The sequence below is a fragment of the Elephantulus edwardii genome, unplaced genomic scaffold, assembly GCF_000299155.1.
Source record: "Elephantulus edwardii isolate Elephantulus edwardi_28Jun2011 unplaced genomic scaffold, EleEdw1.0 scaffold00101, whole genome shotgun sequence".
Classification (NCBI taxonomy): Eukaryota; Metazoa; Chordata; class Mammalia; order Macroscelidea; family Macroscelididae; genus Elephantulus; species Elephantulus edwardii.
Window position 1 is genome coordinate 8,248,004 of NW_006399851.1, and position 25,161 is coordinate 8,273,164.

Genomic DNA, 25,161 nt, shown 5'->3' on the forward strand with positions numbered 1-25,161 from the left:
GTAATCCTGTTGTTGTTGTTGTTATGTGCCGTCGAGTCGTTTCCGACTCATAGCGACCCTATGCACAACAGCCCTAAACCCTGCTCTATCCTGTGCCAACCGCACTGCCTCTGACACACCCATCCCGATTACCCCAGTCACTGAATCGATCCATCTCATAGAGGGTCTTCCCCTGAGGAGATAGTAATCCTACCTGATATTAATCAACTGCCTTTTTATACCGTATTTGATATTTTCATAGACAGTGGACAGGTTTGGTGCTTGGTGACCTTTTGGGCAATGTCAGACACATTTCTGTCTGTCTTCCCATAAGGTGGTGTTTCTCTTTTTTAATTCAAGAAGGGAGCAGCCCTCTTTTTGTGTATTATTTTCCCATCATGGATACAAAACCTCCAAGCCCCCAGAGTGGATAAGCAAGGGGGTACTGGGGTGCATTCCCTGCCCCACAGCACCGCGTCTGAGCTTCATTCTCTAACACAGCAGCCTGGGCAGTGACTACCTCCTGGCGCAGGGCAGCACCAGCTGGCCCCACACTCCTAGTTCCCGCCTCCAAGCGCCAGTGGCTACATAGGGTCAGCATGTGTGGTTGCACCATCAGGATGGCACCTGCACACCTGGTCCCCAAGGCCGCTTCCACGTGCTCCATGCTCCAGATCAGGACAGAGTACTACAAAGTACTGTACAGGCTGCCCGCATAGCCTCTGTCTGGGCAGGCCACACGCATGATAGACTTTCATAAGGCTTTAGTATAATAGGCTTTATAAGGTTTAACTACAGATGATACAGGACCCTACTTGATACACCATATCATGGACATTAAGTGATGTGCAGCTGTACAATTTGACATTTTTGTCAGGTGTAATGAGGGCAGTTGCAGGGTTTCTCTATTCCTCTGATCTTCTACCTTTCCCTGCTTGGTATCTTTCTACCAGGATTGGTTCCTCTTGAATATATGACCAAAGTAACTAAGACAGAGTTTCACAGAGACTGCCACACTGGGCTTGATCATGAGAAATGGCACACGGCAGGACAGGGTTGTTACCCATAAGGTCATTATGAGTTGTAGTTCACTCGATGGCATCTAACAGCAACAACATGAAGACAGAGGTTGTTGTTGTTGTTGTTGTTGTTATGTGCCGTCGAGTCACTTGCGACTCCTAGCAACCCTGTGTACAACAGCCCTAAACCCTGCTCTATCCTGTGCCAATCTCACTGCCTCTGACACTCCCATCCCTATTACTCCAGTCAGTAAATCAATCCACCTCATAGGTTTTCCCCTTCTGCGCTGTCCCTCCACCCTACCAAGCATGATGTCCCTCTCCAAGAACCTCTCCCTCCTTACAACATGTCCAAAATATGTCAGACGAAGCCACAGAATCCTTGCCTCATAGGTGCAGCCTGGTTTAACCCTCTTCAGGAAGAATCTGTTTTCTTGGCAGTCCAGGGTACATTCAATACTCTTTTCCAGCACCACAGCTCAAAGGCATCAATTCTTCTTCTATCCTCCTTAGTCATTGTCCAACTTTCTGATGCATAATAAATGATTGCAAAGACCATAGCCTGTATCAGACACACCTTAGTCTCCAAAGTGACACCATTGCTCCTCAGTACCCTGGAGAGGTCCCTAAGAGCAGACTTTCCCATCGCAATACGTTTTTTTATTTCCTGGCTACTGGTGCCAAGAGTGTTGACCATGGAGCCAAGCAGACTAAAGTTGTTGACAATCTCAATCTTTTCACCATCCATCCTGATGCTGCCAGTTGGTCCAGTGGTGAGAATCTTTGTCTTCTTGACATTGAGCTTCAATACATAGTGAAGGCTGCAGTCCTTGACCCTCTACAGAATATTTATCTCTTTTATAGATAGAACAACTGAGGTAAGATTAAGTGTTTCTTCCAAGACTGGTTGGCATTTTGCAGCAGAGCCAAGGTGAGGCAATGAGCTTCCCCACACCTAGTTCAGAATGTCTCTCACATGGGCTGAGTTTCATGAGAATCCAGCTTAGACATTGAGTCATGTCAAACTAATCTATTACTAAATACATCCACCCAAGTCAGATTGTCACTTAAAAGAGTGAATTTCCATTTAAAGGAACCAATCAACATACTAATAATTTTTAATTCGGTGCTCAGAATTCATAGAAAACCAGAGAGGAAAAAAAGCTTTTAAAAGATAATATCTAACTACTCATCTATCCATCCATCCAGACAACTGCCTATTCATCCATCCATTTATCTGTGTACATTTGCATATCTAACTAATTAAAAAATTAATATTGTACATACTGCCTAATTGTTCCTGAAGAAAACACGATTCTGCCATCAGCCACCTGCCACCATAAAAAACAATCGTGGATATGGGTTGAAGTTGAAAAACAAGCATTAAGCTAATATTCTAATACATATACTATTACTATACTGATACATACTGTTGTTGTTGTTGTTATGTACCATAGAGTTGGAACTGACCCATAGCTGAACCTCCAGCGGGTTATCAGAGGCATTTAATCAAATGGGAGGAGAATACCCATCCTCCTTCTGTGGAGCAGCTGGTGGCCTTGAACTGAATGCCTTCAGGATTGCAGCACAGTTTCTTGCCACTAGGCCACCAGTACTCCCTGCTCCATAATATATATATACTACTATACCTAATGGTTACCCATCATGGGTAGTGTTGGGTAAAGCTCCCAAATTGCTTCAGGTTTGGAAGCACTAGTGTCATCCACTTCCTAAACTACATGCCTTTGGAAAGGCTATGAACATAGAGAAACAATGATAGTTATAGGACAAGGTTCAGGTCTTTTTTTCATCTTGGCAGAAAGCAATGAATACCAGAAGAATGTGTATCTGTGCTTCATTGACTATGCAAAGACTTTTGACTGTGTGGATCACAGTGAGCTATGGCTGACTCTGAGAAGAATGGGAATCCCAGAACATTTGATTGTGCTAATGCAAAACCTATACTTGAACCAAGAAGCAGTAGTCAGAGCAGGGAGACACTGTATGGTTCAAAATCAAGAAAGGGGTCCGTCAAGGATGTATTTTGTCTCCATACCTTTTCAGTCTGTATGTAGAACAGATTATCCAAGATGCTGGGCTGTACGAGGAGGAATGTGGCATCAGGATTGGTAGAAGAATCGTCAACTACCTGCGTTATGCAGATGACACAACCCTGCTTGCTGAATCTGAAGAGGACTTGAAGCGCTTGCTGCAGAAGGTCAAGGACTGCAGTCTTCAATATGGATTGAAGCTCAACATCAAGAAAACAAAGATTCTCACCACTAGGCCAACTGGCAGCATCAGTATGGATGGTGAAGAGATTGAGATAGTTAATAGTTCTGGTTTACCTGGCTCCACAGTCAACACGCTTGGTAACAGCAGCCAGGAAATCAGGAAACAAATTGCATTGGGAAAGTCAGCTGTGAGGGACCTCTCAAGAGTACTGAAGTACAATGACGTCAGGCTGGAGGCTAAGGTGTGCCTGATCCAGGCTATAGACTTTGCAATTACGTGCTATGCGTCAGAGAGTTGGACAGTGAATAGGGATGACGGAAAGAGAATTGATGCCTTTGAGCTGTGGTGCTGGAGAAGAGTCTTGAATATACCATGGACTGCTAGGAGAACAAACAAGGTTTGTCCTGGAGAGGGTGAAGCCGGAATGCTCCTTGGAGTCAAGGATTCTGAAGCTTCATCTGACATACTTTGAGCATGTTGAAAGGAGGGACTGGTCCTTGGAGAGGGACATCATGTTTGGGAGAGTGGAGGGACGGCTCAGCAGAGGAAGACCCTCGATGAGATGGATCAATTCTGTGAGTGGAGTGGTGGGAATGAGTGTGTTTGAGATGGCAAGGTTGGCACAGGATAGAACAGCGTTTAGGTCTCTTGTACATAGGGTCACTATGAGTCGCAAATGACTCGATGGCACATAACAACAACAACACCAACATGAGTTGTACTTGACTCAACCGCAATTAACAAGAACAGATGAAAGAGAGACTGGGGGAAGCAGTTCAACTCTGAAAAGTTGGGCTCTCTTGTTTTTTATTTAAGCCTCTTGTTCAGAGTCAACAACATCTCCTGGAGGGCTTGGTATTTAAAAGTTGGTTAAGACCTCTGGCCTAGTGTAATTATAATTTAAAGGAACATTCTTCTCAGTGGTGCAACACTGGTCTGTCAGTTTGCTGTACTGAGGTAGCCTGGAGTGGCTATGATGCTGAACCCTGTGCTCCTGGGGTGTCAAATGCCATAATGGTTACCCATGGTGGACAATGATTGGTGGAGCTCCCTGATTAAGACATGTTTGGAAGCAGAAATGGTGTCCACTTCCTAAACAACATGACTCTGGAAACTCTATGAACTTTGAGAAATGATGGCAGTTAAAGAAAAACTTCAGATCTTTGGTTCATAGGGTCACTATGTGTCGTCCTCGACTTGATGGCAATCAACAACAAACAAACAACGTGTGTGTGTGTGTGTGTGTGTGTGTGTGTGTGTGTATGTAACATGTACTATATACTAATCCAGGCCATAGTGTTTGCAGTTGCTTACTATGTGTCACAAAGCTGGACAGTAGCTGGGGATGATGGATAGGGAATTGATGCCTTTAAGCTGTGGTGTTGGAGAAGAGTGTTGAATATATCATGGACTGCTAGGAAAACAAACAGGTTCATCCTGGAGAGGGTGAAGCCAGGCTGCTTCTTGGAGGCTTCATCTGACATACTTTGGGCATGTTGCAAGAAGGGTCCTTGGAGAGGGAGGGGCATTATGCTTGGAAGGGAGGAGGGACGAGAAAGAGAGGGAGACCATCAATGAGATGGTTTGATACAGTAACTGGTGTAATGAGAGTAGGTGTGTTGGAGACAGTAAAGTTGGCATTTCAGTTCTGTTGTACATAATAAGGCCGCCATGAGTAGCAAGCAACTCGAGGGCATATAACGACAAAAATAGCACATTGTGTATGGAACTGTGGTGGCCTACTGGGAAGACACTGTGCTGCAATCCCTAAGGTGTGCAGTTTGAATCCACCAGCTGCTCTAAAGGAAATGGATGAGCAATCCTCCCGTGCAGTTTACTGCCATTGAAAACCCACGGCAGGGTCAGCTATAGATCTGTTCTGACTTGTCAGCACAGAAGAACAAACAGCAATCACCCATATCAGAGACTTCAGACGTTTCTAGAGAGGAAGAGTAGGACCATGAAATGTGGAAACTTTTTACAGTATTTTTGCCCCCCTAGGCATTTGGGCACGCTTATTGTATTCTGGGCTAACTGACCCAGCTTTTCCAAGGTCCTGACATAGTTTGGCGCCCTCTATGGACCAAAAGAATAATTTTCAGTTACATACGTTGACAGAAGGCTTCCGTTTGGATAAGGAAGCTTGCCAATTACTTCTGCTAGACTTAAGAGAAAAACGTCTTCCCTTTTAAAGAAGAAATAAGAATATCAGTCTTACTTTAGCTTACAGTATTGTGAAAAAAATAGTATACATTGAGAGATTGTTGTTGATGATTGCTTCGAGTTGAGCACAACTCAGTGACGCTATGAATAAAAGACCTGAAGCCTTTCTATAACTATTGACTTTTATCAAAGTTCATAGAGTTTCTGGAGGCATGTTGTTTAGGAAGTGAATGCCACTCCTGCTTTTTATTGCAAAAGATGGTCTTTATTGCTTGGGATATTTTGAAGTGCTCGTTTCAAACTATTACAGGCTACTTAAGAAAGCAATTAGTTTCTTGCTAATAAAGTGTTAGGTTTCTATTACTTTATTGATGATTACGCTATCGTATGATTTTTGCACTTTTTAGTAACATCTTTTGAACTAATTCTCATGTGAATAAATATTTCACAATGTGATTTTTGTTAGCATGGTATAGATCAAGATTTATCTGGTTAATTTCTTAGGTGTTTTCTATATTCCCTCTTATAAAAAGATAATAATAAGTACCCAAGTACATTTTCATAAGGATCTCTAGTTTCTCTAAAATTCAGTCCTAAAGTAGTTCCCTAATTTACCTGAGTTAAAGTTTTGTTGTTGTTGTTGTTGTTGTTAAGTGCTATCGAGTCATAGGCGACCCTAAGAATTTAATGCCAAATTTCTCTTAAAATTAAGTATTGCCAAATATCCTCCATAAGTGTTGTTTTTGTTATTAGGCACCTGCTGTCAAGTTCACTGCATCTCATAGTGACCTTATTATGAACGACAGCTCTGAATGTTACCCTATCCTCCACAAGTTGTGTCTTGTGGTTTTTGAGTGATGTTGAGTTGAGTATGACTCAGAGCAACACTGTGAACATCAGATGTGAATCCTGCACTAGCCTGTGCCATCCTCATCTCTCTGGCACATTAGAGGCTGTTACTACAGTCACTGTGCTAATCCATCTTGTCGAGGGTCTTCCCCTCCTCCACTGACCCTCCACTTTTTCTGAGCATGACATCTTTCCCCAAAGACTGGCCCCTCTTTACAACATGCCCAAAGTAAATAAGAGGAAGTTCCACATCCTTCCTTCTAAGGAGCAACCTGGCTGCACTCTCTTTGCAAGACAGATTTGTTTGTTCTTTTAGTGCTCTTCTTCAGCACCACAACTCAAAGGAATCAATTCTTATTCTGTTCTTTTATTCACGTCCCAATTCTCAGATGCAAGTAAATGAAAAGCTATACCACCAGCACTTTAATACCGGCTGGGTCATCATAGTGGACAATTTCAGCGGAGCTTCCAGATTAAGACAGACTAAGAAGAAAGACTGGCCATCCATTTCTGAAATAACTGACCTTTGAAAACTCTATGAATAATTCAGAGAAACAGAGTACTAGACATAGAGCCCTTAGAGTGGAAAGTACTCAAAATCAGCAGAAACCTCTGTAAATATCCTCCCCAAGCCACAAACACTGTGAATTCTGTTCATTTATTGACAGAATGGTTCTGTGAGTGGCAGGTTGGCAGTTTGAACTCACTCAGCTTTACAATAGGTTTCTGAAAGATTTCATCTTGAAAGCCCCAAGAGCACTTCAGGTAGATAAGACATTTGAAAAGAAAACTTAACAGGATTTCTTAAGTAAGAGCACGGGCCAAGGTATCTAAGCATAGTTACTGGAGGCACACTTGAGATTCAGTTGTGAACACCGGAACTTGGATAGCATGGTATACATTGTTGTTGTTGTTGTTGTTGTTATGTTATAATGTTATATTATGTGCAAGTTGACTATGACTTACAGCGACCCTAAGAGCTCTGAACCCTGCCCTAATTCTGAGCCAACCTTATCCATCTCTAACACACCTGACCGCATTACCACAGTCACCATATAATCCAGGGTCTTCCTCTTCTGCACTGACCTTCTACCCTTTCAAGCATGATGTCTCTCTCCAAGGATTTGTCCCTCCCGGCAACATGTCCGAAGTATGTGAAATGGAGCTTCAAAATCCTTGCTTCCAAGGAATAACCTGATTTCACCCTCTCCAGGACAGACCTATTTGTTCTCTTGGTAGTCCTTGGTATGTTCAAGACTTTTCTCCAGCAGCACAACTCAAAGGCATCAATTCTTCTTCTATCATCCTTGGACATTGTCCAGCTCTCAGATGAATAGCCAGTGATTGAGAAAACCATGGCCTGGAACAGGTGCACCTTGGTGTCTGTAGGACTCATGATATATGCAGGGACTAGGTGATGGGGAAAGCCAACAGAAACAGACTCATTGCTGTTGAGGCCGTTCTGACTCATAGTTGAATCAGAAGCTGATGAACTTAAACCAGCAGAGGCACCACCTCTGGGTTAGCAGCACAGCTCTGTACAGACTACACGTCCAGAGCGCTCCCATGCCAGGGCTGAAGATTCCGAAATGAGCCCAGTCTTTGGTTTCACTGGCCCTTTCCAAGGGAGACTGGCCAATCATGTCTACAGAGACAAGGTCAATGAGTAAAAATGCATAAGGCGAGGAAGCTCTGGTGGCCTAGTGGCAAGAAACTGAGCTAATCCCAAAGGTGCACAGTTCAAATCCACCAGATATTCTGCTGGAGAAGGAGGGCCACCTCCTCCTGTGCCAGTCAGATCCAACTCAACAGTGTGTACACACACACACACACACCCCAAAAAATGCATAAGGCTAATACCTTGCCTGAATGTACCTCTTCATATGATAAAAACACATATATATGCCTGTAGGCCACATGGCTAGCTCTGTCTCTTAGGGTTTAACTTAATTAGACTGGCTTAATTCCTGTAAGTGAGCAATCAGTCATAATGAATCAGCATCACCATGAGGCAGCCACATTAACCTTGCTCTGTTATTAATTACTCCAGGGACATCTGGACCATGTCAGAAATAATCAGTAAACTAAGAACTCTCCAGCTGGAGTCCCCTCTGAGTCAGAGCCCACTCAGTGTCAATAGGTGGAAACAGTTAATGTGCTCAGCTGCTACCCAGAACTCCACAGGTGCCTCAGAAGAAAGACCAGGCAATCGGCTTCTGGAAGTCAGACCCTGAAAACCCCGTGGAATGTGGTCCTACTCTGACCCACTAGGGGTCACTGTGAGTAGGCATCAACTCAACAGTATCTGGTATTTTAAATAGGATGTGGGATTTTAGTGAATTTTTCTGGTTTGTTTGGGATTTTTTCCCCCTAGATAACTTTTTAAAAAGAAAAGGACAATGAAAAAATACCATATTAAAAAAAAAAATAGTACAGAGTGACAGAGTATAATGGCCTGGTGAGTTCTGGAGGTTACATGTTCCTGAAGCAGAACTTCTCCCAGACAAATGAGAAGAGAAAGAAATGCAGAAATTGCTTTGGCACTGTCTTTTGCCATATCAGGAAGACTGCAGTTAACTTGGAGATTTCTCTTAGAAGTTTTCTCCTTCCATCAGCCAGGTAGAGAGAAGCCGTCCCTCTCCCATACTATTTCTGTCCTCCAGCTGTCATCCTCTCTGAACTCATCTTCCCCAGTGGAACACACACAGTGTTCAGTGTTGATTTGGCATTGGATTCCCTTATTTTCTATACATCCATTGCTCCGCACAGCTGGTGGTATGATAAAATATTATCTGAGTCCTTAACATCCATCCTTCCTGGGATGGTAGCCAACCCCAAAAAGGGCATCAAGGCAAAACCGTTGTTGCCTACCTTTCTAAGCCGTTGTGTTATTTGCCTGTTTGTTTATGTTATTTCTATACCAATCATCTTTCCAGCCTTATTGGATTCAGAAGCACATGAACTTCTGATGTGGCCTTCTGCATACATGGTACCTAGGACAGGTACAGGTACCTAGTGGATGGAAGATGATCACCTTCCTGGGAAGCTGGCCTTCAGTAGTCTGATTTTCACCTGAGGAATGAAAAGGGCATGGTGCCACTGTTGTAACACGAGACTGACATTGGGGTTGGGGGTAGGCTGAGAAAAATGGTATAAATTATGTGTACTGCATTGAAATAGATGAGGAAGAGAACTGTTTAAAAGGGATATATGATTAAGTATTGTCATGACAGGAGTCCAAAATGAAGGCTGCATAGTGGAGTGGACTTGGGGGGGGAGGAATTGTGTAACAATGAAAGAAGAGCGAACTGGTGGAGAGGTTGGGCAGGGATAAAAGTAGAATAATGAATGAATGGAAATCCAAAGTCTCTGTAAACTTTCATTAAAATTAAAAAGAGAGAGAGAGAAAGAAAAGGAAAGTTGACAGCTTTGCAGTATACCCCTGAATTCTGTGAAGTAGACATGATCCCAAGAAGAAAATGAAATCTGAAGCTTTAAAATGACTTGGTTATGGGCACATAGCTAGTTCTTGTTGTTGTTGATTGCTGTCCTGTTGAGCATGACTCATAGTGAACCTATGAACAAAAAAACCTGAAGCCTTTCTAAAACTATCATCATTTCTCAAAGTCCGTAGAGTTTCCAGAGGTGTGTTGTTTAGGAAGTGGATGCACTTTAGGCCTTAAATCATTGTGTTTGTCTCCACCATTTTCATGTATAACTTTTACACCTTTTATAACAAAAAGGGGCTCTAATGACATGGTTCATAGGAAGCTGAGCTGCTAAACCCAAAGGCTGAATCTCCCTGGTGGTTCAAATCCATTAGTGGCTCCAAAGGAGAAAGATAGGCAAGCTCCTTTTATTTACAGCCTAGGAAAACCAATGAAGGATCAACTATAAGACATTTCCAACACATATCCATGGGTTGAGTTCTAACAGAACACCTACTCCTGAATTCCAGGGAGCTTGAATAATGTTGAACCATTGAGTTTTCTTTTGCTCTCTCCTCATTTCTCCCCATTACCCCTGCCACCGTCATTCTTGCTCTCCTCTTTCATCTTCCCTTGCTTCCAAACCCCATAGAATCACTTCTGCCTTGACCTGAGCCTTCCCTCCCAAGGTTCTGCTCTCATGATACTGGAGAACCAGAAACTACACCATTGTGACTTAAAACTTAAGCTGTGCCTTTAAGTGAAGAAATGAATGGTAACTCAGAAGCCTCATAAAGAGATTTAAGGTGGACACTCTCTGGGTGACGCTTACCCTGAAAGAACAGGGCAGCTACCTAAATTTTGTATTTGTGTCTAGTTTTCTCATCTTGATTTTTTTTTATAATGCAGAAATTCTTTCCTTAGTGCACATGAGGACTTTCTCTTAATCTATTAAAGTATGTTTGAATGGGAATTCTCTGCCCTGACTCCTAGAATTAGGATCAAGACCATAGCAGAATGGTTTTTATAATGCTTTTGAGTTGGAGAGTTATTTAATTTAGCACTTATATTTTGAGTGTTTACTAATTACAAGGTCCCCCAATATAATTTACTCCTCCTTAAAAAAAATGTTTAGGTCTTCAACCTGTAAGTATGGGAAGTTAACAAGCTACAGAAAATGTATGAAGTAATATAAACATGAAGAAAAATGTATACCTTTGAGCTGTGGTGTTAGAGTACTACAGAACATCCCATGGAAGGCCAAAAGAACAAACCAATATATCTTGGAGAAAGTGCAATCAGAGTGCTCCTTGGAGGCAAAGATGATAAAACATCGCCTCATATACTTTGGGTATGTTGCTAAGAAAGTCTGTTCCTTGGAGAGGGACATCATTTTTGGAAAGGCAGAGGGTCGGCAAAGGAGAGAACGGTCCACAACCAGATGGATTGTCCCAGTGACTGCCACAGTGGGCTCTAGTGTGTAAGGAAGTGTGAGGATGGCACAGGATATTTACAAGGTTCAGATCTTTTGTTCATAGAATTGCTGTGAGTTGTACTTGACTCAGCAGCAACAGAACAGTGTAATAAAACAGTAAAAAAAATCAAACAGCAGATCTAAACCAAGAAAAACTCAAATTAGTTGCACCTCTGAATATACTTGAACTTCCAGCCTTTCTGTAAGCAGCCCAGCATGATAACCGTTTAAAACGCTCAAACCCTTTTGCTGTTGTTGTTAAGTTGGTTCTGGCTCAGCAGTAACCATAAAGGGCAGAATACCACTGTTCTGTAGGGTTTCTGACACTGTATTCTCATGGAAGCAGGCTGCTCCATCTTTCTCCCATAGAGCATCTGGTGGATTTGAACATCCGACCTTTTGGTGAGCTCTTATGCCACATAGGGGATTCTAAGCCATTTGCTATGGAAAAACCCAAACTTAGTCATCAGTGAGGAGATTCCAAACCCCCATGTGCTGAAGAAGGTTCCATTCTAGCAGCTCCGCCTTCATTGACTGGCCCTTCCTTGCCCATTCTCCCAAAAGAGGGACAGTACTCATTTCATCCTCCAGAGATAAGCAGTATAATGTGTGTTTCATGCAGATGATTTGTGATTACTAACAAGAGTTGCTGACACTACTGATTAGTCTATAATTTTAAGGACATCCTAGTGTTGACTCTTTAAATGTAGTTCCCTGCCAGTGAATAATCTATTGTGAATTAAAAATAAATCTCTTTAATTGCAGCCCTGCAAGGATTGATATATGCCCACAAGGCAGTTTTTAAGTGACCCACCTCCACCTCTTTGTCTCAGTGAGATATTGTTCTCAGATTTTCTAGAAAGAAGTACATTTTTTTTTAAGTGCACTTGTTGTTTTATTTTGTTTCAAAACAAAAAATGTTTCCTTGGGGAAAACAACTCTAAACAAAGTGAGCTGCTAGTGAAGAGGAAGTTAGGTGCTATGAACCAGCTCCCCCCCACACTGTGGTCACGTGGATTCTGATTGTCCTCATAGGAGAGTAGAGCAGCCCCACTGGGTCTCCAACGCTGTAAATCTTAAGAGAGTAGGCTACCTCATCTTCCTCCCTCAGAACTGTTGTAAGATTTGAACTCTCACCTTTCATTGCTGTTGCTCTTGTTGTTAAGTGCCATCGAGTTGCATGTGACTTATAACAACCCTATATACAACAGCATTTAACCCTGCGCTATCCTGTGCCAGCTTTACTGTCTCTGACACACCTGTCTGACACACCTGTCTTCATTACCCCATCAGAAAATCAGTCCATCTTTTCTGTGATCTTCCTTTCTCTGACTCTCCATTCTTTGAAGCATGATGTCCCTCCTTGCAACATGCACAAAGTAGGTCAGACGAAGCCTCACAATCCTTGCCTCCAAGGAGAAGGCAGATTTCATCCTCTTCAGGGTGAACCTGTTTGTTCTTTTGGCAGTCCACGGTATATTCAGTATTCTTCTCGAGCACCACAGCTCAAAGGCATCAGTTCTCTTTCCATCATCCCTAGTCATTGTCCAACTCTCTGACACATAGCAAGCAATCGCAAAGAGTAGGGCCTGGATCAGGTGCACCTTAGTCTCCAGAATGATATCCTTGCTCTTTGGTACTCTGGAGTTGTCCTTGACAGCTGACTAGCATCACAAATAAATTTCCACCCTTTTTTTTTTAATTGTAATAAATATGTCTGTAGCAAAACACTTGTCATTTTAACATTCCTTCTTTTTTTCAAATTTGTAAAGATAAGATCACATTTCTTTCTAAAAATCTGTTACGTAAACATCTGTGAATGTTTTTTTTCTACACATACATGTTGGGGGGTGTTAATATTTCCTTTTTCCTCTCCATCCCTTCCCATTTCAACATTCTCTGCATGTATAATTGAAGGGCATTCGTAGTGCTCATCAATCATGTTGTGCTACCAGCACCATCATCACTTTCCCCATTCTCCATCACCCTTAAGAGAAGCTTAAAGGAAGTTCTGCTGGTGGATATGGACGTTGTGCTGCTGACTCAAAGCCAGCACCTCTCTGGCAGTTCAATCCAATAAGGCCTCCTCTGGAGACGGACAGTCTCCTCCATGTGATGTATAGTTTCAGAAGCCTGCAGAATCCTGCTGGAGGCTCAGCTGTGAATCAGTTCTGACTCGATGGCAACAGAAGCTCGGTGTCCCCTATGCAGTGAGCTCCCTTCTTGTGTTACTCCTTTTCTTCTGCACACTGTTCTTCTCACTGAAAAAGACCAGTCAGCACATTTGGTCTGTGCAGGCGTTTGATCAAGGAGTAAAACCACCATGTGGCTTGGTATTCTGAAGGCACTGTGGGGCCAAAGAATTCTCGGTGAGATTCTGGGTACTCCCTAAGACTTCAGGTAGAATGCCTGCATCCAGTGATGGAAGCTAGAGACACCAACTAAAACCAGCCAGTACGGTAAGAGGCTAGACAAATGAGAACAGGGAACCCAAAGTGGAAATAATAAGACCATTTACACAGTCACACAATATAGAGATTGCAATCCATTTTACAGAATAATTTGTGCATGAATTGTTGAATGGAAAATTGACTTTCTTTATAAACATTTACCTTAAGCGCAATAAAAATATTCCCTAAAAAGAAAATCCCAGCTGGCAAATGATTAAGAAATTCTTACAACACGTTGGCTCATTAAGGCACTAAGTGTTACTGTTATTGAGATGGATGTACCAGCAGTTATAATTGGGCTTTTACCCTAGGTGTTGATAAAAAGTTCATTAATAGTGGTGAGAGGAAAGACTAGAAGTTGATTCATTTAAACTCACAGTCACTGGTTGAATGGACTACAGTCCTGCAGCCGAAGAATTGACTGTAGTCGCGGTCTCAGGTGTTCATTTCCTGTGTGAAGTCCTAAGTCGGAGCTGTGTCACACTGGGAAATGCAGCTCTCTGGGGTTTATGGCTCTGTGACACTCAGTTTGGATTATTTTCCTTTGCGGGAATTGGTGGTTTTGCTTTTTCCACTCTATCAACATAGACGTTTCTATAAATAGACTGCATCTCGTTCTGTTTGGCAGCAGAGACTTAACCCTTTCGAATAAGGCAGTGGAAGCAGCTTTGATTCACCCCACAGGACCAACCACCAACACTTATCAGTGCAAGAAGGAGAGGGTGCACTCCAGCAGTTATTAACTATTGTGACAAGATGGGTACAAGGTATTCTGTTCAGTAAGCTGCTATCCAAATGAAGGGAATATTTGTATCTTTGGATTTTTAGCTGTTGTATGAGCTCTGGTGGCCTCGTGGTAGGTAAGGAGTTGTGCTGACAACCTGAAGGCATGTAGTTTGAATCAACCAGCTGCTCCGTAAGAGAAAGATGGGCCGTCTCCTGAGTGGTTTACTGCCTCCGAAGACTCACTGGAGGCTCAGCTGTGGGTCAGTTCTGACTGGACAATAGGTAACTATTTGTTACTTTAGTTACAAAGGGTGAGGTAGAAAACTATAGAAGCGTAATTTCTTGAGTGGAGGCTATTGTTTGAGAAGACATCAAGTCACCTTCAAATCCTCGCCCCTTCGTGTGCAGCAGACCGAACGCATTGTCACCTTGCAGCGTCCTCACAGTCACCGTGTCAGTCCATCTCACTGAGGCTCCTCTTCTTCCCTGACCCTTCACCTTTCCAAGCTTTGGGAAGCTAGAAGTCTAGATTCATGCTGTTGGCCATGCCACCTCCCCTCTGGAGGGCCTAGGGAAGGATTGGTCCTTGTCTCCTGAGCCTGCTGGTGGCCTCAGGCGCTCCTCAGCTGGCAGCTCTGGCATGACTCTGTGTCACCTGGCCATCTCCCTTCTGTGTATCTCTTTATAGGATTGAATTAGAAGCAAGCCCACTCCACAGTGACCACACATGAGCTAATTTGTAACTTCTTCAGAGACTCTGTTTCCAAACAAGGTTGTGCCCCAGAAGACTAGAGTTAAGATTAAAAAAAAAAAAAAACCAGAATCAAAACTCCTTGCCATCAAGGCAGCCCATAACTGTAACCCCTGTGTTAAAGCACAGAACTGCTCCATAGGGTTTTCTTAGCTCTGGTGGCCTACTGACAGGAAGCTGCGCTGTAATCCCAAAGGCAGGCAGTTCAAGGCCATCAGCTGCTCCATGGGAGAAGGATGGACAATCTCCTCCTGTGCGATTAACTGCCTTTGAAAACCCTCTGGAGGGTCAGCTATGGGTCGGTTCTGACTCTTTGGTACACAACGGCAATCTACAGTATTAGACCTTTTGACACTCCTGGGTAAGTTTGAACCATCAAACTTAAGGTTAGCAGCTGATCATAAACTGGGGGTTTATACTTCAACATAGAAGAGAAATTGAACCACTTGCTTCAGTGGATCACTGACTGCAGCCTTTACTGTGAATTACATCTCAACATCAAGAAAACGAAAATCCGGACAACATGATAACAAAGAAAAAAAGTAGAAGTTGTCAGAGGTTTTATTTTACTTGGATCCAGAGTCCACACCCATGGTAATAGAACTAAGGAAATCAAAAGAGTGTTGCAATGAGGAAAATCTACTGTCAGAGACCTCTCCCGAGTGCTGAAGAGCAAGAATGTCAGTTTAGAAGGATAGTGTGAAATACAATGGATACGAACTTTGGAAGCAAACCAATATAAAATAAAAATGTACTTTTTATTTATTAAGAAAATGTCTGTTTAAGGTGTGCCTTAACTAAGTATGGTCTTTTCAGTTAGTCACTATGCATATGAGAGTTGGACAAGGAATCAGGACAGAAGAATTGATACCTTTGAATTGCGGTGTTGGAGAAGAGTACTGAACATCCCATGGACTGCCAAAAGAACAAGAAGTCTGTCTGAGAAGATGTTCCATAAGGGTTTTCTTTAGAGGCAAAGGTTGTGAAATTTTGTCTCACATGTTTGGACATGTGTCAGGAGGAAGCAGTTCTTGGAAAAAGTCACAATGGTGAGAAAGAAAGGTGGAGGGTTGAAGAAAAGAGAAGACCTTCCACAAGATGTGTTGACACAGTGACTGTGACCATGGACTCAAGCATATGACGCTGGTGCAGGATACGGCAAGGTTCAGATCTGTTGTTCATAGAGTCACTACAAATCATAGACAACATGATGGCACCTAACAACAGCTAGGAGACTCTGAGAGACCTCAGCTGAGCACGGTGCCTGCAAATCTTGTCAAGATGAAGACTCTGATTCTCAAAGACGAGGCCTGAGAATCCGCATTTTTTTACAAGCTCAGTGGCAAGCCTTGCAGCAGCTAAGGCCCACAGTGATTGGCAGAGCCTAGAGGGGGTAACTGGACACTTGAATTTTGCTTTTCTCACTGTTCTGGAGACAGATGAGGAAAACAAACAAAAACCAACATACACTGTGTTGTGTTCTTTCTCCGTACTTATTCAGTCTATACACTGAGAAGATTATCTGAGATACTGGACTCTATGAGGAGTAGTGTGGCATCAGGATTAAAGGGAGACTCATCAATAACCAGCATTATGCAGATGACACAGCCTTGCTTGATTATAGGAAGGAGGACTTGAAGCTCTTGTTGCAGAAGATCAAGAAATGCAGCCTTTGAGAAGGATTGCATCTCAATATCAGGAAAACAAAGATTCTTACTACTGGACCAATAAGCAGTGTCATGATGGATGGAGAGGAGGTTGAAAGTGTCAACAGTTTCATCTTGCTTGGATTCCCCATTAAGACCTTTGATACCAACAGTCAGAAAATAAAGAAATGCATCGCACTGCGAAAATCTGCAGTTAGGGACCTCTCCAAATTATTGAGGAGTAATGATGTCATTTTGAGGAGTGAGGTGCACCTGATTCAGGCCATAGTCTTTCTAATGACTTGCTATACATCTGAGAGCTGGACAATAAATAAGAACGGCAGGGAAAGCATTGATGCCTTTGAGCTGGGGCTTTTAAAAAGAGCACTGAACATCCCATGGATGGCGACGAGAACCAAACAGATATGTCTTGGAGAAGGTGCAGCAGGAGTGCTATTTGGAGGTGAAAATGATGAGGCTTCGTCTCACATACTTTGGGTGTGTTGCTAGGAGGTGCTATTCCTTGGAGAAGAACCAGTTAAATTGACTTGGTGACAGCTACAATAGGCTTTTGTGTGTCAGGAAGTGTGAGGATGACACAGGATAGAACAGGGTTCAGATCTTTTGTTCATAAGATTGCTGTGAGTTGTACTCCACTCTACAGCACCTAACAACAACAGCAACTGTTTACTCCTACTAAGTCACATAATGTGAGGAAACAGCCACACCCAATGTGACTTTACGCATCACATCTACCCACTGCAGACAAAAATCAGCTGCACCTCAAGGAAACTGAGATGGGTTGAACTGACTTTGTATCCAATGCCAGGACAAAAGGCAAGCCTGTGCTACTTAACGAAGTAGTTTAATAGCCTTGACAGCAACAAGAGTTGCTAGCTACTACAGTGGAGTACTATGCAACACTAAAGAATGGTCAAGAGTTTTAGAGAACATTGGGCTAAGTGATATAAAAAACTCAAGCTCGGTGTGATCAAGTCATTTCTAACTTGCAGCTACTCTCTACTTGATGTCAGAAGCTATACATCTCAAGGAAAGCTGACCGCTCATCTTTCTCCCAAATTGTTGCTGGTGGATTTGAACCACCAGAGACTTGAGGTAGTTTGGTTAGTAGGCTGTACCATAGGGCTTCTGAGTAATAGCAGTTTGTTACAAAAGGCTAAATATTGTATAAGACTATCATTATTGAAAGCTAAGTCAGTTTGAAGACTAAGATGTGCCTGACTCAGGCCATGGCATTCTCACTCAATCATCAGACAGCTGGACAGTGAGTAAGGGTGACGGAAGAATAATTGATGCCTTTGAGCTGCTCTGTTGGTAAAGAATACTGAATGTCCATAGACTGCAAAAAAAACCCCAAGCAGATATATCTTGGAGAAGATGCAGCCGAAGTGCACCCTGGAGGCAAAGACAGCAAAGCTTTATCTTGTACTTTGGGCATGTAGGTAGGGAAGACTATTCCTTGGAAAGGGGCATCATACTTGGAAAGATAGAGGACTAGCAAAGGAGAGAAAGATCTCCAATGAGAGGTTTATTCTACTAGTACTTGAAAGGCATTCTGGTGACACCATACATCAATATTTTGTGCTGCTAGCTGAAAAGTCAGTAAGTTGAAGCCAGTAACTGTCCCTGGGGTGGGGGGGGGGAACAGTTGCATAGTTGTTGTTGATTGCCTTCGAGTCGAGCATGAATCATAGCAACCCTATGAACAAAAGATCTGAAGGCCCTCTACAACTATCAACATTTATCAAAGTTCATCGAGTTTCTGGAGGCACGTTGCATAGACTCCTCCCATAAAGATTTACAACCTCTTAAATCCAATAGAAGGTGAAGATGAGTCAAACCAACTCAATACCATTGGTAGAGTGCACATATGACAAATCAGACAGCAAGAAGGAAGAAGCAGCTGTTGTTGTTGTTGTTGTTGTTGTTGTCGTCGTCGTCGTCAGCTGACCCTCCAGCAGGTTTTCAGAAGCAGGAAATTATTGTATGAGAGAAGATTGCCTATCTTTTCTCCCATGAGGCTGCTGGTAGATTTGAACCAAGTACTTTGTGAAGAATCTAATGTATAGAATCATCTCTGATGGAAAACTGAATGTTCAATAAGCTTCTACTTCTTGAAACAAAATTCTAAAGGGAAACTCTTTAAATAAACGTGTCATAGAAGTTTTTGTTTGAATAAATAAAATTGTTTAATTGTGATTTTAACAAAAGTTTACAGAAAATTTAAATTTTCATTCATTCATTCATTTTTGCACATTTTACCCCCTCTGCCTCCTTCCCCTCCCCAAGTTGACTTTTTTTTATACTGGTTTATTTACAAAATTTGAATACATTGTTTTCAAGAACAGATTTTCCTCACCACCACCCCGCTCCATCAAATTATAAACTCCATGGTATTGTATAAAACCATTATTGTAGAATGAGTATAAGGATCCAAGAGGGGTAGGGGAGGGTGAAAGCAGAGATCATGGAGGTTTTAAAATGCTAAAAAGAAGAAAAATCGTCCATGAGGATGTAAAATTCCTATCACTTATAAAATGTCCCAAGTGGATGAATGGTTTTTCACAAATACAACATGAAATTGAAAGTGCTGTGAGGTGAATGTTTTGCCTGAGTTAGACTTACTAACTTTCAGGTGAATGTATTGGAAGTACAGTTGCTCTCAGCATATTAGATGCAGGCAAATCAGTCTTCGACTTTTTATATGTTGGGGCATATGTAGTTAAATAAGCAAAAGGCACATATTGTTAATTGCTGTCCAATTGATTTCAGCTCATGGCCCTCACAGGTTGCACATGTTGGTAACAGAACAGAACATTGCCTTGTCCTGGGCCAGTTTCATGACTGCTGGAGTTGTTTTGTACATCGAGTCAAAACCAACCCATAGCTGACCCTCCAGCAGGTTTTCAGAGGCAGTTAAATCACACAAGAAGAGATTGCCCATCTTTCTCCCATAAAGCAGTTGGTATATTTGAACCTCCCGCCTTTGGGTTGGCAGTGTGTTTCCTTACCACTCACCCACCAGAGCTCTGTTGTTCCAGGATTTGTGTATTTTGAATGCCTTCCAGCATAAGCAGGAGCTCTGAGGGCCTCATGGTAAGGAGTTGGACTGCCAGTCCAAAAGCAGGCAGTTTGAACCCCAGCCACTCCTAGGGAGAAAGATGGGTGATCGCCTCTTGTGCGATCTGCAGTCTGTGAAAACCCATTGGATAGTCACTGATGAGTTGGTTCTGACTTGCTAGTAAATAAAGACAGTAACATCCAGCCTAAGAAGGAGCTCTAGTGGCCTAGGACATGAAGAGTTAGTTGGCTCTGCTCACTCCAGGGTCGTTCCTTTTTAGCAGTTTGAATCCACCACTGGCTCCATGGGAGAAGGATGGGCACTCTGCTCTCATGCACTTCACAGCCCAGGAAACCCACAGCAGGCTCAGCTATGAGTCACTTCAGACTTAATGGCAATGAATCTGCTCTTAGGTGCTCAGCCTCTAACAGTGTATTGGTGATTGTTCTGTTGTGATCCATGTATTTTATTGGCTAATTTTCAGAAGCAGACCTCCAAGCTTTTCTTCTGGTCTATCTGAGTCAGGAAGTTTAACTTCTATTTGTCCCCATGAGTATCATTGCTGATAATTGGAACACTGGTGGAGTAGCTCCCAGCATCAAAGCGTCATGCCAGTCACCACCGTACAACCTAGCAAACGGGGTGAGAAGCAAAATGTAAGTGGGAGAAAGGATGCTGTGGAAAGCCCAAGGAACTCTGAGGATGGAGGTTGTTGCACTGCTAGCCAGAGGGCTTCATGCCTCTGGTGGTTTGAATCCAGCAGCAGCTCTGCAGGGGAATGATGAGCAGCCTCCTTTCTTTAAGATTTACAGCCTTGGAAGCCCATTGGAGGGTTGCTATGAAACTGAGTCACATCGAAACCATTGAGTGAGTGGCCCCTAAAACAGTAAAGTAACTCTCTCCACTCATTTGGTCCTGCTCCCTTGCTTGTGCGGATAGGATCCCAAGGTCTGTTTGCCTTGCTCCCTGTGAGCACACCAAGTAGTATGTTTTGCTACAAGAGCTGTGAAAAGACTCTTTTATCTGTGACTGGAAGTTATATCTTAACATGATGAGCAGGACCTGATGTATTCTTAGTCCTTTTCTGAGCAGAGAATTCTCAGTCTTCCCACTTCTTTCTCCTGAGCGAGTAAATGAGCAAGCATCTATCTGTCTAAGATGGAGGTGGGGCAGCTGCAAGTGAAGGAAACACAGGCAAAGAAGTCCCTGGAGGAGAAGCTGTCACACTTCCTGCATATGCCTTTGTCAAGGGTGACCAGAGTCCCTGGGCAGTGCAGACGGTTACTGTGCTTGCCTTTCACCCAAAGGCTGGAGATTCAAGTTCCCTCAGAGGCACTTCTGAAGAAAGACCTGTAAGTCTTCCTCTGAAAAAAATCACACTTTGAAAACCCTAAAAACCATAGTTCTCCTTGGAGGGTCACACTGGGTCAGAGTAGACTCAACAGCTGGTTTGTTGTTGGCTTTTTCCATGTACCGTCAAGTCGAAACCCTCCAGCTTGTTTTCAGAGGCAGTAAAATGCATGGATGAGAAATTTCCCATCTTTCTTCTATGGAGTAGCTGGATTTGAACCACGTGTCTTTGGTTTAGCAGCATATAGCTCCTTACAATTAGGTCAGCAGAGGACTAAAGCTGCCAGAGCCATGGAAATAGACCCTTTAGTGACAAAACATAGGCAGAGTGGGTGAATTTTCCCATCTCAGCCCCTGTGGATTTAGCCCAGCTTCGGATGCTCCTGAGAGGCTTTCCTTTGTGTCATAGGTGGGTCATGGCAGTGGGAGTGTAACCTGTGAGATGGTACCTCAGAAGTGAGCCTGAGAAGGTGAGACTCTCCTGCATCTCAGCTGTAGGATCCAAACTCTGAGGATCCTAAGACCGTAATCCATTCTTGCTCAGGTCTCCCTCCCTGAGTTCAGTTTTTGAGGAAGGTGCAAATTCATCTAGTTACAGACTATTCCAGTCAAAATGTGTTGAGCCTCTTGCTGTGAGCTGAGCACAGTGCAAGCTGCTAAGGGTGTGATGAGAAAGTACACACGGCACTTGCTCTCCAGGAGAGGAGACGATTACATAAACAAGAATTTGGTGCTGTCTCCAGAGTCCATTTCATCTTCTGTGAAATCGATTATAAAAGCAGCGTCTGCCTCGTAGGCTTATTGTGATGATTAAGTTTATTAAGGTGTGAAAAGTTCACGTGGAGCAATATCTGACACTGCAAAAGCACGACATAAGAGTTGGCAATAATTAGTACTGTCGCTGTTATTACCGCGAGTGTCACTGTTAACACTTTTCTCCCCCAGTGTGGTCACAGAACAAATTCCACTTTGATAAACTTCACACATAGAGTTCTGAGACATTAATGCTGATCATCACACTGTTTGCCCGACCACCTGATCCTTTCTCAGATTTTTCCATCCCCCCAGGCGCCCTAAGCATAAGCCCTCATCAGTAGCATTTCAATATTGTTAACATCAGTATTTGTGTATCACAGATCATGGTAGTTGAATGTGGAATGGAGTGATTTTGTGATTAGGGAAGAAGCCTCTGGAAAAGATAATATATAAATGTATTTTTTTTTTTTAGCTAGATTTAAAAAGAGTAAGAATTCAGCAAGACAGGAGATAGTGGTATTCCAAACAGACGGGGAGACACATACATCAGGGAGGTTGGAGAACTCAAGCATGAGTGAGGTTAGATATCAGTGGGTAATGGAGAGAAAAGAAGCTTGGATTCAGCCAATGGCAGGGGGTTGGGGGGAGAGGGTTCGGGGGAAGGACTTGAGTGCCCAGTTCTGATTTCCTGGCAAATGGGAAGAGTCTCTGAGTGGTTCAAAAAGTTAACATGCTCACTACTAACCAACCAGTAGGTAGATGGTTCAAGTCCATGCAGAGGTGGAAGAAAAACCTGGTAATCTCATTCTGAAACATCAGCTCTTGAAAACTCTGTGGGCAGCCAGTTCTACTCGGACACCTGTGAGGCCACCAGGAATAAGAATCGGCTCACCAGAGCCTGGTTTTGGTTTGGTTTTGTTTTTTTTTATTTGGTTTGATTTTCATCTGCAAAGGAGCCAGGAAGATGAGGAAGGCAGGGTAGACTGGAACGACTTCTGTGGAACATGGGATGGGCCATCTGACCGAGGCCACCTTGGTAGGGCTTTGCTGGAGCCTGGGTTCGTGTGGGAACACCTAAGTAAAATCCATGTGAATAAAGTGATGGATCTCAAGGGAGAAAGTCCAGCCAGACACTCCGGCTCTCACTAGCACCATCACTTTCTCAGGGAAGCAGAGCAAACCTCATGAAGGTGAGATATAGACAGGAGCAGATGAGTTGAATAGGATCCAGGCCAAGAAGGCCTTGAAAGATGTGTAGAGAAGCTGGATTTCTCTTCTTAGCCGAGGAGCCAGTGGTGGGTTTCATGCAGAGGGGTGGCACCCTGGCATTTTTGTTGCAGGCGTGTCATTTGGGCAGGACTGTGGATGTTACATTGGAGGGAGGCTACACTCAAAGCAGAAAGTCTCCAGGCCAGCCTGCAGCCCACAGGGCTCAAGCATGCCTGCCCCTGCTTCTCCAGGCCTCGATGGATCCCAGGAATGTGGGGCACAGACAGGAAGCCCTGGGGCGCACAGTGGTTAAGAACTTGGCTGGCAACCAAAATGTCTGTTGAAACTCATCAGCTGCTCTGCAGGAGGAAAATGTAGTCTGATTCTGGCTAGAATGCACTGCTAGTCTAACATATAGGGTCCTGGGAGTCAGAATCGACCCAATAGCAGTTGAAGACACTGCAGACAGACATGGTCTTCCCATCGTCTACCTGGCAGCTGAGCCCTCTGAGGTTTGGAGCCTCTCTAGGAAGCTTCCAGAACACTGCTAAAGAACTAAGGGGTTGGTTCTGGGCAGATTCCTTCAGGCCCCTGGAGTGCCCTGTCAGAGCCCACCATGGATTCTGGGTTAGGGTCAACCAGCCCTGCACATATGTTACACCTTGCCTCTTACCATGCCTGGCAGTAACAGTCTTCAACAGAACCCGTGTCAGGCCCACAGACCAGGTCCTCTGTCTCTGTGATAAATGATGCTCGCCAAAGCTCCCTCAGCAGGCTTGATCATCACCATGTTGCAGATGAAAGAATTATGGTAGACAGCATCAAAGTAATACTATGATGTTATCAGCAGACTTGAACATTGGTTTGCCTTCTAACACCATAGAAAGAATCAGCTAGGAGGCTACTTCCATTTTGTTACTGGTGGTGGTGTGTACTATCGAGTTGGAACCAACCCATAGCTGACCTTCTGGTGGGTTTTCAAAGGCAGTTAATTGCATGGGAGGAGATTGCCCATCCTTTTCCTGCATTTCCCAATTACACTGGCCATATTTTAGATATCATGGGTACTTTGAGTTAGTCACACTCTAAGGCTTAAGGGTGCAATCTTCAGATTGTCAAGTTTGCCCAAGACTTTTCATGCTAACCACACAGAGTTCAGTTCCATCTACAGACTTCTAGCGACAGGCCCACAGAAGACCATGCTTTTTGACGCCAGCTAAAGTTGAGAGAGTTCCCCAAACCAGCCCCAGGTTCAGTAGTTTACTAGAACTCAGTGGAAACTCGTCCTTGATTCAAGGAAATGATGCAGAATACATTCAGCCACAGGAAGAGATAAACAAGACAGAGCCTGAGGAGGTTCCAAAATGCAAAATTGCTATTGTCCTTATGATATGTTACTGGTGACAGAATTCATGGAGTATTGCCAACCAGAGAAACTCACTCAGGCTTTATCACTGCAGGGGCTCTGTTACATAGGCATGATTGATTGATTGCCGATGTGCTTGAACTTCATATCCAGTGCTCCCATCGATTTGGCCTTGATACCATATGGCCCAAGAGCCCACCACGGCTGCCTTGCTAGGGTAAATGATCAGGTGTGGACCACAGGCCTTACTTTGAGTAATAAAGACACTTTAGTTACTTGGAATGTCATGAGTTCAAAAATTCCCTCCCAGGAGCAGGGACAAAAGCCAGACCTCTCTTTGAGCAAGACTGAATTCTTTTTTTTTTTTTTTCCTTGTTGTGTATCTTCGAGTGGGATCCAGCTGGCACTGGAAGAGATTGCCCCTCCTTCTCCAGCGGAGCATCTGGTGGATTCGAGCTGTTCACCTTCAGGATTGTAGTGCAGCTTCTTGCCACTAGGCTGTCAGAGCTCCCTAAGACCAAATTCTTGACTGTCCAATAGGAAAGCCTAGAAAGCGGTCTCTTCCCAGTCTTGTGTGCATCCATGAGAAGAGTTCCTTGCATTGCCTCTTCCTGCTAGCTCACCATCTGTGCAGCTCAGGGCCTCACTCTGGCACACAGGCAGACAACACACTGATGG

The 25,161-nt window shown here is 43.5% G+C and overlaps 1 protein-coding gene across 1 annotated transcript in view; it reads left to right on the top strand.

The window, feature by feature from the left end:
• Positions 1-25,161, top strand: part of PHACTR1 (phosphatase and actin regulator 1) — an 815,088-nt gene that overhangs the window by 694,405 nt on the left and 95,522 nt on the right. The window lies entirely within an intron of this gene.